Below are 19,150 nucleotides of genomic sequence, written 5' to 3' on the forward strand. Positions count from 1 at the left end.
CCTAATAAGATCCTGTAATATTTGTTATTTGGGTAACAAGAGGCCGTACATGGGGCGAGTGCAGGCGTCTCTCCATCGCTGCTGTGCGGCTCGGGGCAGAACGCCGGCAGGACGATGCCGGATCGACGGGAAAGTGGGGAAGCGACCGTGGGCAGGAACGCGGGAGGAGGGCGCAGCTGCACCGTGTCCTTGAGAAACACGGCGTCAGGCGGCTGCGAGGTCAGGACTTTCTCCCTGACATGCTGCGTGCAGAGCTGACGCTGCTGGACACGCAGCTTCCAGGACACGCGCCTGAGCGAGCAGGAGGCCGGGTTGAAGGCGGAGCTGTGAGCCGGGACAGGAGCAGGGTCAGGTCCCCGGGAACCGGCTCTAGTCGGAGCCGAGACCCTTTCTGTGCCGGGCCTGGGGGCTCATCTGGACTAGAAAGATCCAGCTGAACACGTCCGGGGGGCTGAGGGAGGGGCTGGGGGGCACAAGCAGAAGCAGAAGTGGAGAGAAGATCAGATACCTCAAATCCATTCACCCGACCTCCTTCTCCAGCCTCGCCTGCCCCCTCCATCTCCCCCTCTGCGGCCAGGTGAGAACCCAGGCGTCCTGGCTCCCAACCCCCTCCACCTCCCCCCAGTGACACCCTCAGCTCCTTCGAAACTCTTTATTTTGTGCCTGTGTTTGTTTAGTGTCAATCGCAGGAATTTGGGAAAACCAACGAAACCAAGTGGCTGCACCCAAGGCAGCCCCGCCCCCGACCCCTCCGTGCGATCACCCCTCGTGCCTCCCCCCGTCCCACGCAGACCCCTTGCTTGCCCCTCCCCTGAGCTCTGATTCACCGAGTGGGGCCGGCGCATTCACACCCGTCTGCGCCCCTCCCCCCGGGGCAGAGACATGGGCTGGTCCCGCCATGCCAGGCTGGGAGCTTGGGGAGACCATGTCCCGATGGGAGGCTGGGGGGCACCAGGAAGCCGGGCCCCTGGGGAACCTGCCTCAGGCTGGGCCATGCAGAACCAGGACCCCAGGCTCGCTGGGCCACGGGCTGGTCCCCCCCCCCCCCCCCCTCCTTAGCCCCCGACCCCCTTCCACCGACTGACCCTGGCAAAGGGGCAGAAACGGGGGCTCCGAGCTGGTCGTGTTTCATACTCGCTGTGCAGGGCTGTGACGAGCAGCCGTGCCCCAGCAAGCCGGACAGCCAGACAGCCGCTCCCCCAGACAGATGGACGGACGTGCAGACCTGGGCGTTGGAGAGGAAGTTTCCAGCTGTGAAAACTCCAGATCCCCCCACCCCCGGCTAATGCAAGACTGGAAGGGGGGCCGGATGCCTGGGGTCCCACATGACACCCCCCCAGTAGTGACTCCTGTCCACATGCACACACACACACCCTCCCACCCCCCTGGGAGGACGGCCACAGGGGAACATGACGGGGGTGTTTACAGGGCCCAGACACCTGGGTTCCCAAGATGAAGAGCCACTTAGTGACCCTCCCCCACCCTCTCAGTGCCAGGAATAGGGAAGGTGAGTGGGGGAGGTGCATGTCCATGCCCGGATGCCTGGGTCTGGCAGTGCCGCCCGGAGCAGACGTCACCGAGCTGCACCCGCCCCTGCGGGACTCTGGCCCGTTACTGGCCTTGGGACTGTTTCCTGGCTGGCAGGGAATTACCCCCCCCCCCCGGCAGCCTCGCCCAGAGATGTGACACGGGGGTGGGGGGCACTACTTGCACAGACCTGGGCAGCTCTGGGGGCAGGTTTGGCTACACCAAGACCCTGGAGAAAGTGCTCTGGGAGGGCAATTCACCACGGGGAGGGGGTGAAGGATCCCCTCCCCCATTCTCCCCTCAGCCCCAGACATGGCCAGCCTGAGTGACAGGTGCCCACAGTGCTGACGGGCGAGGCAGGGGCATTGGATGGGGGAAGTGGGGGCTGGAGGGGGAGGAAGGGCAATGGGAGGGAAGTGGGCAGCGGCTGGCCCAGGTGATAAGGGAGGGGAGGGGAAGTGGTTGGATGTCTCTGGCCTAGGGCAGCCGATGGGAAGCTGTGGGGCGGGTTCTGCTGTGGGGCCTGCAGGGGAGGGGAAAGGGGCTGGGCAGGGAGGTATCGTTAGCAGTGGGAGAATCCAGCCCCCCTCATCCCCGCCCCCAGTCTGCCTACCTGTCTCTGGAGCCAGGGTATTCATCCGCCCCCAGCCTTCCCCTCCCTCCCGGAACTGGTAAAGAAGGGGATGTTTACAGGAGCAGGTTGCCCTGCTGCCCACCAGAAAGGGGTGACCGGGGGTTGTTGCACTGACGCACCCTGTAAATCATGCAATTATTGCCAAACCAGCCAATTGCAGCATTTCCAGCCAGGCTCTCTGGGCTGCACAGAACGGGGCCCGAGGCTGGGGGGCCCATTAGTCCAGACCAGCGGGAAGGGGCCCGGCCCCAAGCCAGTCAGTCCCTGCCCTGGGGCCGGACACACGGGCACACACACACCCAGAAGGGACAGACCCCCCCATTCCCGGCCGCCCATGCACACACATGGCAGGTCACTGGCTGTGCACACACCCATTGGGACAGCGTTTGAACTTGGCTCTCCCAGCGGGGCCCGGCTGTTCCCGGAAGGGCCGGCACAGGCTGGGCGATGGCTGGCATCCCCTGCACCTGGGGGCTGGGGGCCACAAGGCTGTCTGGGCCCATTGGGACGTTTGAACCATCATCCCCCTGCCCCCGTGGGCTCTGCCTGGGGCTGAACTGCTGATGAACTGCTGACGGGCCCCAGGTCAGCCCGGGCACAGTCATGCCCTGGCTGGTGGCCCGAGAGCCGCGGCTGGTGGCCGGCTGAGGTGCCAGGCCTGGGAACCTCTCACTTGGCCTTTCATGGCCCCGGCAGCTCTCCAGCTGCCCAGGCCGAGGGCTGCACAGGGGCGTTTCTGAGCCTAGGGCTCACCCCAGACCCCGACCACCTGCCGCACTCACACAGTGCCCCCCAACCGCAGCGCCCCCTGGCCCAGACAAAGCAGACAAAGCACAGACAGCAGAGAACAGGCCGGCTTGCAATTCGCTGGGGATTCGCAGCGATGCTGACCCCAGGGCAGCAAGACACAGCCAGGCCCAGAGACTCCCACGAGAGCCAGCGGCAAGTGTCACAGCTGGGAAAAACATGGACACTTCGGGTCTCGTTCTGCAATCGTCATCTCGGAGCAGCGGATCCACCACTGACCGAGAGCCCCGGCTCCTCTCTCGTGCCCGGCCCATGCCCGGCCCAGTTGGCCACTGGCTGCTGGAGCAGGGCAGAGAAGGACTGGGCATTGCACAGCAGCTGGCAGAACTGTCTGCGTGTGTGTGTGAATGTGTCGGCTCTGGGCTGTGCTGACACCTACAATGAAGGCGTGTTGCCTTGGCCCCTGAATAAATCCGGCTGGGCTTTTCCTTTACACGTGTAACAAGTGCCGAGGGGGATGGGCCCATTCGCCACCGGAGGGGTCTGGCTGCCCTGCCAGGCGGGAGGGAGGGACCCGGGATGCAGTCGTTAGTGCAGGTACGAGGCCGTGCGCGGGAGGGCTACACGTGAAAATTTCCCTGCAGTGTATTCTGGGAGGTGTTTTTGTCTCCTTCCTGGCAAGCGCCGGGCTGGCTGGTTCCTGTTCACATGCCCAGGGTCTAGCTGGTCGCCACATATGGGGGGGAATCCTTCCGCCCGAGACTGGCTGGGACCGTGGGGGATTTTCCCCTCCCTCCAGCGTGGGGCGCGGGGCACGGGCAGGGTTATCTGGTGTCTCTCACTTACGCATCCCCCGGCCATCGCAGGGCCTGGGCACTGGTGCCCCTGGGTCCCTCCGTTCTCTGCCCCGGGGCAGGCTGGGTTCCTGGGGCCGCTGCGCTTTGCTCTGAGTTCGGGGCTGGCTGGGCCGGGGGACACGGTTCTCACGCTAACGAGCTGCTCCCGCCCGGCCCGGGTGGCTCTGAATGCAGGAGATCCCGGCTCGCCCCATCTCCTGCATCCCGAGGCCCCGCGGCTGCGCTGCCCCCCAGGTCGGGCACACGGCCCGGCTGCGCTGCCTCCTGAGCGCACGCTGCAGCCGCTCTGGGTTCAGCCAGGAGCCACCTGGGGAGAGACCTCGGGGGAGTCGCGGCACCTCCCCTTCCCCCCACGGGATCCCGGCGTCTCTGTCTCCCCAGCAGACAGCACAAGGGGGGCTGGATATTTGGGGGGCTGGATCTAGGGAGCCTTGGCTCAAAGGGCCCCAAATAGACACCACGCCCCCCCCCCCCTCTAGACCCCGGAAACACGGAGCCAATCGGGGGGGGGAGGGGCTTTTAGTGAACTTGGCAAAGCGGCTCTAAAAGGGCAGGTGGGTCTGACCCTTCGCCCCAGCAGAGACCCCCCCCCGATACAGGTCGTCCCAGCATGCACCAGGGCAGTGGGGGGGCATCATCTCCTCAGCTGGTCGTACACGTCCCGCTGTCCGGGCTGCAGCGTCTGGGGAAACGGGGAGGCATGAGCCAGAGACGCCCCTGCCCTGGGGGACCCACCCCTGCCCCAGGCCCGGACAGCCCCCACCAGGCCTTGACAACCACCCCCGCCCCCCAGGACCATCCCTGCCCCATCTTCAGCTGGGCACCCCAGAGGTTTTCACCAGCCACGGGGTCCCAGCCTTTCACATGAGGGGATTCTGCCCCCCCCACTGCGGGATGTGATAACCAGCCCCGTTCTCAGCCACAGGCCTGTACTGGGGGCAGCTCCACCCTCCCACTCCGAGCCCGGAGCCCCCGAGATCGGCCCTTACCTGGTATGTGGGGCTGGTGTCGGGGGGCACCCGGGCTGGTCCTGGGGGAGAGAATGAGGCAGGTGGGTCATTAACACGCACCCGAGAGACCCCCCAGCGCAGCCCGGGGGACCGGGAGCTGACGCGCCCTGGGAGACTGGGACCTGCTGCCCCCAGCAGAGAGTAGGAAGGGAGAGGGCTGGGGTCGAGAGTGAGGGGCCCAGCGGAGCTGGGAGATGGGGAGGGGAGCCCAGGACTGGCTAGCCGGGGGCTGCGGGTCGGGAGAGGGGGCCCGGCACAGCTCTGGGAAGGGGGGCCAGGCTGGGGTCACAGGGGCGGAGCTTAGTGCCTGTCACTCACCACTGGCCCCGCCTGCGCTGCAGGGGGCACGTTCTCGTACACTCCCCACCCAGGGGGGGTCGTGTCGCTGCCCTGGGGGTCTTGCTCTGGCGGCCAGAACCTCCCAGGCGGGGGGGGGGGGGAAATCATCAGAGATGCTGGCTCCCAGCAGGAACTGGGGGCCCAGCTCCCAGCCCCCGGCCTTAGAACACACCAGCCCCTCCACCCAGGGAATGCAGGAGTCCTAGGCTCCCAGCTCCCTGCTCTAACCACTAGTTCCCCTATCCCCTCCCAGAGCCTGGCATGGATCCCAGAAGTCCTGGCTGTCCCAGGCGGGGGCTGTTACTCACAGAGGAAGTAGACCAAGCCCCCGAACAGCCCTGCCCCAGCCAGCGACCCGATGATGATCCCGGAGATGGCTCCAGCAGAGAGACCTGGGCCTCCTAATTGCCCAATGGGCGAGAGGTGTCTGGGGAGAGACGTGGTGGGGGAGGGGGTTGGTTCAGCCACAACCCCCTTCACATCCCAGGGGGATAGTGTCAGGGAGCCCAGCCAGGACACACTCAACCCCCACCGTCCCTTGCCCCTCCCGCAAGAGACATTGGGGGCAGCTCAGCCGGGGACCCCAGAGCCGGCAAGTTTGTGTCCCAGACAGGACCCTGAATACGGTGGCAGGAGGGTCTGAAGGTCAGGAACTGGGATGTCTCCTGGTGCTGTCCAGTGGTGCCAGTGCCCCCCAGTGCCCCAGGCCCAGCGCTGGGTGCGGGAGGGTCTCAGCTCTCGCTGGCTGGTGTCGTGGGTATTTGGGAGGCAATGGGGCTGGACGGTGCATTGACGGATCCGTTGCCCCACAGCCACAACAGAGCCCCCCAGTCCTGGGGGAGACGGATCCCAGGCGAGCCCCTGTCCGGTCCCCCCACACCTGGCCCTAGGGAGGAGCAGGGCTGAGCAGAAGTGGGAGGGACCATGTACAGAGACACCATGGCCCAAGGGTCCCCCGAGAGTTCCTGGCAGCCCACGACTCAGCCCCCTTCCATTCCCCAACCGGGCCCAGCCCCGGCCCCCCTGCACCCCACAGCAGGGTGTTTTCTGGTGCCGGACAGGGAGGCCGCGCTGGGTTCAGCCCCAGGGACTCACCTACGACCCGCACGGCGACAGACGCCCGCGCAGTGAGGTTGGTGTCGGGGTTGTGGGCCTGGCACGCGAACGTGCCCTGCTGAGCCCAGCTCGTGAGGTTAAAGGTCCAGCTGCTCCGGGTCTCGTTAGCGTCGGTGCCGTTGTGAAACCAGCGATAGCGCGAGGGCGGGACAGAGTCAGAGACGCACGTCAGGGTCAGAGGGGACCCCAGGGCGTGGGTGATGGGTCCCTGCGGGTCTATCCTGGCAGAGTCCAGCCCATCTACAGAGAAGGAGGGCATCAGGGGAGGGAGGGCGCCAGTGAGGGATCCCCAGGTAAATAGCTCCTGCGCCCCACACCAGAGGTGGCTGCATCTCCGCGGCTGGGCGATGCCGGCAGGGCCGGGGCAGCACGGCCGGGGGACGGGGCTACTGTTACTCACAGGCCACCGTCACGGTGCTGGGCTCGCTGCGGATGGTGCTGACGGGGTTCCTGACCTCGCACTGGTAGGCGCCAGCGTTGCCCCGGCTGACGTTCAGCACCGTGAGGGTCCGGTTGTCGGGGAACAGCTCCAGCCGCTGATCAGTCGCGAGGTGCGACCCGTCCCGGAGCCAGAGCAGGGTGTCGGCGCCGGGGGAGCTGTTACACGTCAGGGTGAAGGTCCCGTTCTCCAGCACCTGGGTTTGGTTGGGCGTCACCGTGGGCTGGGGCAGCATTTCTGTGCAGGGAACGGAGAGAGCGTTACCGTGTGTCCTGCTCCTCCGTCCGTCCATCCAGGCTGGGGGAAGGTCTTGGTGTCCCCCCGTGTGGGATTGTGGGAAGGGTCCCAGCGCCGCCATCCCACGGCATTGTGGGAAGGTCCCAGGCCAGTCTCCTGCGGTGCTGTGGGAAGGGTCCTTCGCTCTTTGCACCTCAGAGCTGCGGGGTCGGGCGTCGCCCTCTGGGCTCCGGCAGAGGGTCCCTCTCCGCGGCGTCAAGTCACAATTATTGGCACCTCCCCAAGACTCTGGCTCCCGGAGTCCCGTGATGTTCGGGACACTCTCGGCTGTGGTTCGAAGGGAGACGAGGCGCCGGCTCTGCACCCACAGCAGGATTCTCAAGCCGAGCCCATGATGGTTCAGGCCTGACAGGAGGGTCACGACCCCACAAGGCGCTTGGTGCTGCCGGCATTGCCCCGTGGGCACGGCCCTGTGCTGGGTCTTTGCCCCCCTCCGACCCGAAGGAGCTGCCGTCCCAGAACCGGGCTGTGGGGCGGGGGTGGCACCATGGGCAGCCTGCCAGAGCCGCTCTCACTGACCCGGGGAGATCGGGGGGACCCGGGGGGGGGGGGGGGGTCACACGCTGGCCTGGCTCCGTCCCCCATTCCTGCCCAGCCCCAGAGCTCAACAAGGGCCCCACAGCCCCAGACACCCTGGGTCTGCCCACGTCCCACGAGAGTCCGACGGGGGAGGGGGCGTCCGGAGCCCAGTGGCAGGTCCAAGGACACCCGGCCAGTCTGTGCCCCCCTCGCTGGGGCAGGATCGTCCCCCCAGTCTGTTCCCTCAGGGCCCCCGTCAACCTGTGCACCCCGAGCTCCCCCCCACCCTGCTGGCTGACGCGCTCGGCAGCGCCCCTTGCTGGAGCTCAGAGGAATGCGGGGGGGGCAGGCACATGGGCGGAGGGCCGGGAACCAGTAAATCCCAGGAGAGAATCAACAGAGCAAAGGAGGAAATAGCGGCTCAGACAGATGGCGCCTCCCCTCCCCACCAACCCCGTCTGCCCCTCACCCCCAGGAGACCCTGCCCAGGCTGGAGGGCCCCAGGTCTCAGGGGGGAAAAAGACCTGGGGTGGGGCTGGGGCCTGGAGCCAGCCCAGAGGCCGACGCCGGCACAGACCCCCCCAGCCCAGCAGTGCCATGGCCACTAGCCCGGCCAGGAGGGAACCAGCCTGAGGCGCCAGGTGAGCGGGGACAGGGAGTCGCTGTCGGAGCTGCAGTGGGGCACGATGGGGGCCCCACAGAGGACGGAGGCCATGGGGCGGGTGCAGCGCAGGCAGAACAGAGCCGGGAGGGCGAGATGGGCAGAGAGCAGGCGCAGGACGCACTGATCGCAGGGGTCGGACGTCGCTTGGAAGCCGACAGGCAGCGTCCGGCCCAGCTGTGGGGTGGCTGGAGCAGCCCCTGCAGGACAGAGGCCACGGGGTGGGGCTGGGCCCTGCACAGCTCCGAGCGCAGAGGGACGTGGCTGCAGACAGTGAAGTAGCAGAGCCCGCACGGGGAGGGGATTGGTGCGGGCAGTGGCAGGACAGCCGGGGTCTGACCCGCACTGCAGACAGGTGGGGGCGACTCTCCTGGGAGCTGGCTGGGGCTTGTCTACACTAACCGCTGCGGGCTCCGTGTAGATGCCTCCTGTCCGAGGGGAGAGCTTCTCCCGCCGGTGGAGGATCCCCGCCCCGAGAGGCGGTGGGTGCTGATGGAGAAGCCCTGCCCGCGGTAGCGCTGTCTGCACCGGGGTAGGTGGGTGTCCCGCGTCGCTTAGGGGCACAGGACGGAAGTTGGTCGTGCAGACCAAGCCCAGGAGATCCTGGCCGGGTGGTGGAGCTTGGCCGGGCTCTGGCTGACCGGGCCGGACTCTGCATTGACCGTCCAGTCTCCGCACAGAGCGCTGGGCTCTCCAGGCCGCGGCCGGGGACTGACACACCCGACTGCTGTGCCAACGCTGCCCGGCGTCCCTGCCAGCCCGGGCCGAGGGCGTTGATCCCTGCGGTGGGCACGAGCTCCCAGGTGAGGCAGGGGCTGAAGCCCAGGGGCTCCGTCTCAGAGGCAGGGACAAGGGTGTGGCGCTGGCTAAGCAGACACAGCAGCTCGGGCTGGAGCCGCAGGCAAATCATTGGGTGTGAGGGTGGCAGGAGCGGCACAGCTCATGGGGCGTTCACACCACACACTCCTCGGTGTGGATTATCTCCCCTGGTCTGTGACTCGCTGGTCTGCGTTAGGTACACCCTGTGCTGAACCGGCCCCAGCTCGACAGGTGTGTGAGCGTCCAGCTGTGAACTGACGGGTGTGTAAACGTGCCTGAGCCCCAGGGCAGGATGTTTGTGACGCTCACGTTGTATTTACAGGACCTTTGCCCATCACCCGGGACTGGCCCTCAGAGCTGTGGAGGGAGCAGCAGGGGAACTTCAAAGCAAGGGCCGGGAAGCCACAAAGGAAATTCCCAGCCCATCTGCGTTGGCTACTCAGCCCAGCCCAGGGGTGACGCTGCCTGTCAGCTCCTCTGCTGGGAACAGATCTACACACCCGGGTTGAGGGAATGACCCTGCGTCTCTGCACGGATGGATTCTGACCGGGGGATTCTGAGCGAAAGGACAGAGGCCCCAGAACCATTTTGGGCAACCCTGGGAGACTGATGGGAAACTAGCAGCTGGGCCATCGCTGCTGCCGTTTGGACTGACAAACGCTGGCTGCCCTGTACCGTGTGTTACTGAGACTGGCTGCAGAGCCGAGGGGCGTGTCTGCGGCTCCTCCGTAAGCCGGGCGCAGTGATCCAGGCGTCACATCGGTTCCTGGCTGGGTGAAATCTAGTGACAGACCAAACCAGCAGCGCGTCCTGTGCCCTGTTTTCTGACAGTCTGACCTGAGACTGGCACTCACAGCTGTGAGCCGGGCCAGACAGCGGAACAAGGGGACCCCTGGGGTCTGGCTCGTTGAAGGGTCCCCGAGGGGCTGTCCCGGAGCTGGGGGCGCAGCACAGGGCCGGTGGCTCCGTGACACCCTCCCCAGCTGGGAGCTGGCGGTGCCGGGGGTGGGGCGGCTGCGATGCCAGGGCAGAGCTGAGCTGCAGATACTCGCCCAAGGAACGAAACGGCAAATATCAGCACAAGGAAGAGAGCGAAGGAGGAAGCAGCTGGGCAGACACAGCTCCCCTCCCCCGCAGGGCTGCCCGGCCGCGGGTGCAGCAACAGGACAAAGTCCCTGGTACCCGGCAGAGACACGGCACCTCCGGCTGCCTGGGCACGCGGCAGGCGCCCATTTGCAGCACGAGTCCTGCAGCGCTGACGTGGGCTACGCCTGCCCATGCAGCTCTCGCCCGGGGATCGCCCTGACCCCGACCCATCCCTGCCAGACCACCGCAGGGGCCAGGATCCCACTGCACGGGGGGGGGGGGGGGGGCATGGATACAAACACTGGGAATCCCCAGCGCTCAACTGACATGAGCAATGCAGTGCGGGACCCTGGCCAGGGAACAGGAGAGCACAGAGCACCTGGCCTGGGAATGGAGGATGCTGACATGGGGGAAACGGGGGAAATTACATCCAGCCAAGTCGCTGGGTCCAGACAGCGAAGACACGGCCCGGCCAGGAGCTCGGTGTGACTCGTGTGATTTACAGCAGATCTGATGCTGGGTTGGTCCGGTTCCGAGGTCTGGGGCTGTGCTGCTGCTGGGTCGGTCAGTGAGTGACAGGAGACAGTCAGGAAGCTGGGCAGGCCCCGAGCACGGAGGGATGTGGTGCAGACTGTGAAATAGCAGCGCCCCTGGCACAGGGAGTGGAATTGGTGCAGGCAGTGGCAGGGGACAGCCGGTGTCTGAGCCGGGCTGGAGACAGGTGGGGGCGTCCCCTGGAGAACAGAGCCTGAGGGGTGAATCCAGAACAGACCTGAAAGCCCCTGGTTGCAGAGACGGGGAGAGTCCAGGGGGCAGGAACGGCGCCGACCCATGAGCTGGGTGCACAGAGTGACGGGCGACAGGGGACATCCCACGCAGACAGGGAGCCCGTCTGGAGACAGGAGAAATCCAGAGCAGCCTGGGCGCCAGCCAGACACACAGAGACGGAGCCCCAGTGATGAGTGCCTGAGATGGGGGCAGGCGTGCGGCGCGTGCCCGGCTGCTCACCCAGCTCCTCAGTCTTCGCACTAGCAGTGAGGCTGGTGACAGGGTGTGAGCCTGGCACTCACACGTGCCTAGCTGGTCCCAGGCTGTGGGGTTAAAGGTCCAGCTGCTCCCGGGGCTGGGACGGAGTCAGTGACACACGCCAGGGTCAGAGGGGACCTGAGGGGCAGGGCGATGGGTCCTGGAGGGTCTGTGCTGGCGGAGTCAGGCCCATCCACATGGAGAGGGATGGGATTAGGGGTAGAGAGGCTGCCAGCAAGGGTTAAACAGGTGCCGTGCCCCACCCTAGACGTGGCTGCATCTCGAGGACAGGCCATGCTGGCAGGGCCGGGGGCAGTATGACCAGGGGACTCACACGGTGCTGGGCTCGCTGCAGTCGGTGCTGACGAGGTTCCTGACCTCGCACTGGTAGGCGCCAGAATCACCCCGGGTGACACCCAGCACCGTGAGGGCCGGTTCCTGGGGGACAGCTCCAGTCACTGGACACAAGTTCTGACGTGTCCCGGAGCCAGAGCAGGTGTCGGCGCTGGGGGAGCTGCTACACGTGCGGGTGAAGGTCCTGTTCTCAGGTACCAGTGTTTGGTGGGGTGTCACCGTGGGCTGGGCAGTATTTCTGTGCAGGGAACAGAGAGAGTGTTACCGAGTGTCCTGCCCCTCCGTCTGCCTGGGATCGGGGCCGCAGGATTGTGGGAATGGGTCCTTTGGCCATTAAAACCACAGACCTTCACAGACAAGGATTGAGGGGTCGCAGATGGTAGGCATCGGCGCACTCCTACCATGCTGGGTGACCTCTTTTAAATCATCTGCTCCTGGAGTCCTGTGAGTTTCAGGAGAATCTTCACTTGCATTGAATAAAGAGCAAGTTTCTGGCCCACGTGACTGGAATGAAAAGGTAGAAATTGCAACCCGAGACCCTGGGTCCCGACAGTGAAGCTACGGCCCCGACCAGGGGCTGGATTTAAAGGCTGATTTAAATGCCAATCTCCTGCTCGTTTGGATCCGGTTCCCAGGTCTGTGAGCCGCTGGGTCGGTCAGTGAGTGACAGGAGATGATCAGGAAGCTGGACAGGCTCCAAGCGCGGAGGGATGTGGCTGCAGACAGTGAAGTAGCAGGGCAGACGGCCCCGGGCAGGGAAGGGATCTGCGCAGTCAGTGACAGGCGATGCAGTGTCTGATCCAGACTGGAGACAGATGAGATCATTCCCTGGGAACAGAGCTCGAGGGGTGAATCCAGAGCAGACCTGAAGACACCAGACCTGGCAGCAGAGACAGGGAGAGCCCTGGGCGCAGTAATGGCTCCGACCCACAGGTGTGGTGCACAGAGTGACAGGCGACAGGGGACGTCCCACGCAGACAGGGAGCCCGGCTGCAGACAGGACAGACCAGGGTGCTGGCTGGACAGACAGCGACGGAGCCCCTGGCGCTCTGTGTGCCCGAGACAGAGGCGGGCATGGGGCGCGGTGCCCGGCTACTCACCCAGCTCCTCGATCTCCAGGCTGGCGTTTCTCATGCTGGGGGAAGAGGGTGACGGCTGAACATTTGTCAGTCCCAGACAGGCGCACGCAGAGATTGGAGACCAGGAGCTCGGAGCCGGAGGCAGCACGGCCTCACTGAAAAGCCAGATGGACAGTGCAGCCGGGCTGGCGTCACGTGGGCAGGACAGGCGGCGGCTGGAGCCCTCAGTGTAAACCTTTGGGCTGGGGGTGATCATGCTGTGGGTAGGGGATGCGCCACGAGGCACGGATGCCCTGCGGTGAATCCAGGACTGCCCAGAAGGGCGGAGCAGGCACTGGGCAGAGCCAAGCATAGCCGGGCACACCCTGCGTGGGGGGGCGATATCGGCGCAATGAGTGACGGGGGTGTCGGCTCCAAATGTGGGACGCAGGCGACGTCCCCTGAGGGCCGAGGGGCGAAGCGGGGCAGGACAGAGACGCCCAGAGCCGGCGGGTGGCAGACGGGTGCTGGGTGCTAAGGCGCAGGCTCTGCCGGGCAGAGTGACGGGGTCATTCCTCACCCGGCACCAGCCCGGCCTCGGATCCAGCTTCAGGAGAGACAGCAAGGTCTGGGGGGCAGGTACCGGAGTGGCAGGCGGCAGAGCAGCGCTGGATCCAGACTGGAGACAGACGGGAGCGTCCCCCGGAGAACAGAGCCTGAGCGGAGAATCCAGCCCAGCCCCAGAGCCCCGGCTGCATGGACAGGGGGCACCCAGGGGGCAGGAACGACGCTGAGCCTTGGGTGGGGGCAGGGCTGACAGGGGACGTCCCAGGCAGGCAGGAGCCCGGCTGGAGACAGGACAGACGCGGGGCAGCTGGGGCACCAGCCGGACAGACTGACGGAGCCACGGTGCTGCACGTGCCAAGACAGAGGCGGGCGTGGGGCGCGGTGCCCGGCTGCTCACCCAGCCCCAGGCTCTCCAGGCTGGCGCCGCAGTAGCCGTGCGTGAGCCGTTGTGGGCTCTGCAGGTTCACGCGCCCGAGTGGGTCACAGGGACGGAGGAGCAGGAGCGCGGACGACGACCCCTCTGCCTGGGTCTGCATCCCACCGTGACACCACGCACCCCGCGCGGCCCGGTCAGCGTCTGCGACACGGGACAGGCTCAGGTTAGAGCCGGCAGCGTAGAGCTGCTGGGCCGGGATGATCACGGGGGTCAGGCCCGTGTGGAGCAAACACGAGCCGGTCACGCACCTCGACAGGGCAGGGAGAGCCCCACGCATCCGGCACCAAATAGCCAGAACTGGCGTCAGAGGACAGGGCTGCCCTGGGGTGCGGGGACCCGGCCTCCTGCAGGACCCAGCTGGAAAGGGACCGGTGTGCACAGCCCAGTTCCGCTCTGCAGGAAGATCCGGGGTCAATGGCTGAGCCAGGCTGAGCCGGGAGCTGCTCAAGGGCGGATCGGACACAGGAGCGGGTGTGAGGATGTTCCCGGCCCGTCGCTAGAAGCTGGGGCAGGTGCTGAGAAGCCCCCGGCTGAGCTGTGGGACTCTCTGTGACGACTGATTCCTGGGTATTAAATCCGGGAGCAGAGAAGGGCCACAGAAGGGCAGCAGGAAATGCCTTGCAGGAGCGACCGGCAGAGCTGGACGTGTGCGGCGTGTCAGAGCCGGGGGGTGGCTGAGAACAGCACAGCAGCGCCTGCATGCGGAGAACACACCAGGCGCGGGAGAGCTCCCGGCTAGCGCACAAAGGCCGGACACGGGACGGCTGGACGTCGAAGGCAGACACGGCCCAGCTGGGAAAGGCCCAGACTGGTCCCAGCGAGGGCCACTGGCCACTGGGCTGAGCTCCCGAGGGCTGGGCTGGACTCTCCAGTGCGGATCCAGGCTGGGGCCTCTCAGGAAGATGCTTCCCCCAGTGCAAGTTGCGGGGTCGGCCACGGGGTAACTGGGGAGTCTCTGGCCTGGCCTGTGCAGGAAGCCAGACTAGGCGGTGGAATGGCCCCTGCCGGCTCAAACGCAGAGTCTGTTAATGATTTACTGACCGGTCACAGCCTGCCTGTTACCGCCAAACCAGATCCGCTTTGTGCGCAGGTTCCTGGCAAATGGCGTGTGCGGGGAGGGGTGATTAGCAGACGGGCTCAGGGGAACAGGCACACGCAGGGTGCAAAGAGCGGCCGCAGGAGCTGTTCTAGGGGTTATAAGCCACCCGCTGCCCTGCCCGGCTCTCCAGGCCCTCGACCCACCAGGGGCACTGCCGGGCAGAGATTCTCCGCCCAGGAGGCAGCAGCTGCCCTGAGCTCCTGCTTCCCCCAGGAAGTTACCCATTAACCCCTCGCCTGCTTCTCCAGGGACTTTCCTGTCAACGGGGAGACCAAATCTCCAGAGTTTCCCGGGCCTGGGCCCGCTGGGGAGGCGATACCGGGGCTCACAGAGGGAGGGGCTCACAGCTCCCGGATACCAGGGTGGGGCCACGAGACATGGAGGAGTCGGTTCCCTGGGGTGATCTGAGGGGGGCTTAGAGACGCTGTGGGCTGGCAGTGCCCCCCCCATTGGGTGTCTCACTGTGGGGCACAGAGATAAGAAGGGGGCAGTCGAGGGGCAGAGGGCGCAGAGCGGTTCTCCCCAGGCAGGCGGCGCGGAGAGATGGCCGGGGTCACACAGAAGAAAGCAGACCCGGCCGGAGGAGGCTGGAGCCCAGAGGCCCCGGTGAGGGGCTGACAGAGCAGGGAGCCGGGAGGCGGAGGCGCAGCCGGGGATACTCACAGAGCAGGTGGAGGAAGGCGAGGCGGCTGGTGCTGGTGCTGACCCGGCTGGAGGCGTCGCACGACCAGGCCCGGTGTCACTGCGGGCGACGCTGGCCGGGGGAGGGGCGGTTATCCCGGCTCAGCGCCAGGCACTCGCCCAGCCAAGGGGCTGCCCGGCCTCAGCCAGCGGAGGGCGCCGGTGCCAGGGTCACGCAGACGAGAGCTATGGGCTCAGTGACCTCCCGCGGGCAGGGGCTGCGCACCCCACCTCGGGCAGGGGTGGCTTGGCCTCCACAGAGCCCCCAGGGCCCCCGTCAGCCCCAGCAGCAGGGCTCCCTCTGCCCCCCGTTACTGTGGGGAGGAGAAAATACAAATTGAGACACAAACTGATCCCAGCTCTGGGGCAGTCTGACTATTCTACTTCTCAACTCCAGGGAAGTTATTGTCAAAATCTCCTTTAGCAAAACGTTCTTCTGCCGCCAGTCTGAATTCCCCCCGCTGCCCGGCCACGGCTGCGCTAGTCAGGCTGGAGATGCAGCGACACGCTGGGCAGGCATGGCCAGCACTGCCACAGGAATGGAGTCTGGCCCAGCCTCTGCCAGGCTTCGTCCTTCACTTCCCCACTCCTAGGAAAGAGCAGGCTGCTCGGTCTCCAAAACGGAGAGACGCTGTGGGGTGGGGAGAGGGAAGGAAGGAACAAGAAACCTCCACCGTTTTCAGCATCTCAAGGTGGGCTCTGCTCCCTCCTCCTCCCTCCTTTACAGTCTGTCCAGGGGTGGATGTGGGGCTGGGGCCCAAAGGTGGGGTAGGATCAGACCCAGTGAGTGGGCCCCTCCCCCGATAGAGGGAGAGGACATCGTGCAAGGCCAGGGGGTGGGGTTTGCACTAGGGCGTGCGAGGATCTTTGCACAGATCGCACTGCAAGATGGACACCAGTGGGGGTTGGGGCAGGGTGCGCTAGAGAGAAACCCCCCCAGAGGGGACAGGGACTCACAGAGACCTGGGGACTGGGGGCGGGGGGGAGATGGACCCAGGGTCTCTGGGGAGGGAGGGACCCACCAGCCAATACAGAACCATGATCTCAAGCCCCAGTGGCCCCGATCCTGTCCGAGGTCAAGGACGCATGGATGGGGCTGGAGAAGCTTCCTAGAGACGGAGATGGGGGTGAATCTGCCCCCCTCCCAAAGTACCCCAGCACCGACTGCACACGGGGGGGTGGAAGAAAGGGGCACTAGCACCTCCCCTGCACAGACACCCCTCCCTGGCCCACCCCAGCATGGACCCTTCTCCCTGCCCTGGAGGAACCCTCCCCCACTCACCCTGAACACCAGACATTTCCCTCCCCCAGTGCCAGAGGCCATGCCCCAGAGCTCCAGGAACAGGGATTAGTGACGGTGCCACCCCTCCTCCCCCCGCAGCCCGTCCCTCCCCAGGCAGAGCCGCCAGTGCCAGCTCCCCGGGGGCAGCATGTCCCAGCCCTGCCATGGAGACACATCCCCAGGCAGGTTAACCTCACTCGGGATGGCAGGCCAGGGAGAGGGGGCAGAGATGTTGGGATAGGGGGAGGCACCAAGGGGGCATGGCAAGGCTGAGAGGGAAGGGGGCGCTGGGGTGGGGGTCACTGAGACACCAGGACAGGCTGGGGGGCACCAGGGACACTGGGGGCACCGGGGAGTGTGGGGGGAACTGGGCCCCACAGCCTGACTCCTGTGAGCCCAGAGTGGGGTCGATGCAGGGAGCAGAAGGGGGAGCTCCCCCCACATCACACTCAGCCCCTCCCCAGCGTGTGCCCCCAGCCCCAGGGAATCTCAGGGTCTCCGGCCCAGCCCTGGGCACTTTGCTGCGGCTGCTAGTGAGGGGCCGGCTCGCACTCAGGGACCAGGAACTGAGCTGAGACCCAGCAAATTCATTTCACCCAGGGCCCCTGAATGGGCATCGGTGGGAACGGCAGGTTCTGGTGGGTGCTGGGAAGCCCAGGGATCCCCCCACACCCAGAGCGACTCAACCCAACCCGCTGGCACAGCGGGCACTGCCAGGGAGAGCCAGGGCCAGGGGGCGGTGGCAGGATGGGGGCAGGGACGCCAGAGCCCCACATCTGGGGAGGGGGCACCATCTCTCCGGGAAAGCAGAGGGTGGGGCAAGGAGTTGCAGGATCCCCCACGGTGTCTGTGTGCAGACAGGATCCCCCACGGCCCAGCCAGGCTCACCCCGGGGAGATGCCCAGAACCCAGCGCTGGGCCTGAGACGGGGAGAGGGGACACGGCCCAGGGTCAGCGCAGCTCCCGGGGCACTTACCAGAGAGGTGCAGATTGACCGAGGGGAGGACACGGTTCGGGGGGATGTCCATTTGCAGCGTGTAGCTCCCGGTGTCATTGAGCGTTAACCTCGTGATGTTCAGGGCACAGCCCGGCCCCGCTGTCTCCCGCCCCGTGTGAGCCGGGCCCGGGCTCTGAACAGGGGGTGTGCGGGGGTAGTAAGTGAGGATCCTTCCGATTTCTTCAGCGGTTGCTGCTCGGTACCAGATGCAGGACAGGAAATCCTGGGGGGGATTCTTGAGGGCCAGGCTGACGTTCCCTCCCACCGTGGGGCTCTGTGGGGTGATGAGGATGGTCTGGGCCGGCTGGAGGCAGGAGCTCAGGACGGAGGCTGCGGGGGAAGCAGAGTCTCAGTTTGGCAACGACAGGCCTGGGCACGGGGCAGATCGTGGTCCGGTCCAGGCACGGCCTTCCAGAGCTGGGCACCCGACTGGGGGGAACGGGACCCCCAGGCCTGTCTGTGCCAGGAACATGAAGGCAGTGACGTCACGATGGCGACAGCATCGTCCGAAACCCCTTCCGCACGGGACACCGGCCCAGGGGAGAGGGTGTGAGTGTGTGTGCGCGCATATTTGTGTGTGTGAGAATCGCTCTGTGCGTGTCCAGTGTCGGGGGCCGTGTCGGGTGCGGGTCTCTGGGGCCCAGCTCTGGCTGTTGCTCCCCAGTCGCAGAGCAGGGTGGGGTGCAGGGGGAGCAGGTGCTGCCGATGGCTCTGTGGAGATGGGGGGGTGTCCCCAAAGCAACTGGGACAGGAAAGAGAGACAGAGAGGTCGGGGCAGCAGTTGGGGCTGGCAGCTCCTGGGACACGGCTCTGGGCAGGGACGTCTGATGAGAAAGGGACAGAGCCCGGAGGGTGTAAATCAGAGACACAATATCCACCCATTTACACCACTGGGGGCTGTCCTGGGGAGAACAGAGATAGATAGATAGAGAGATAGATGGGGGTGTGGGGACAGACAGACAGACACACAGACACACAGACAGGCAGGCGGTTACAGGCTGTCAGTTGGGGGGTCCCCAGGGCCAGGATGCCACCAGGCAGCAAACGAGGATGCAAACTCAGGGCACCCGGGCACCAGCTGCCCAGCAGACGGGGCACCCCTGGGGGCGGGACAGGCTCCCTGGGGGCGCAGGGGACCCACCCTGGAGCTAACACCCCGAGGGGTGACCCCGCCCTCTGCCCCACAGCTGCCGGGCCCGCCCCGCCCGGCTCTCACCTGCCAGCAGCAGCCCCACCCAGGGGCCGCCCCACGCGGGGGGGTCCCAGCTCCCGGGCAGGCGCCCCATGGCCCTTCCCCGCCCGGGGGTCGCTGCTGCGGTGCCTTGCACAGAGCCCGGCGCGGGGCCGGCCGGACGCCTGGGTTCTGTCGGGAGCGGCTGTGCCAGCGGCCGGGCTCTGAGCCGTGGAGCTGGCGGGCGGGGCGGGTACTAGACAGCTCCGGTCCCCCTCCTCGGGGCAGGGCTAACTCCGAGCCGGCCGCCCTCGGGCTGGGATCCCTTCCCCGCCCCGCTGGGAGCGACCTGGCACCGGCGGGGGGCAGCTGGGAGCCGGGGGGGCCGGCTCCGTGGTACGGGGATACCTCGGGGGGCCCTGGGCTGT

General features: G+C 66.3%; 1 pseudogene; it reads right to left on the reverse strand.

Moving 5' to 3' along the window:
- Positions 1-4,399: 4,399 nt before the first annotated feature.
- LOC137151420 (carcinoembryonic antigen-related cell adhesion molecule 8-like) lies at positions 4,400-18,924 on the reverse strand (annotated as a pseudogene).
- Positions 18,925-19,150: the final 226 nt, after the last annotated feature.

Source organism: Emydura macquarii, unplaced genomic scaffold, assembly GCF_026122565.2.
Source record: "Emydura macquarii macquarii isolate MOO-44397 ecotype Brisbane River unplaced genomic scaffold, CSIRO-AGI_Emac_v2 contig_1058, whole genome shotgun sequence".
NCBI classification, from domain to species: Eukaryota; Metazoa; Chordata; order Testudines; family Chelidae; genus Emydura; species Emydura macquarii.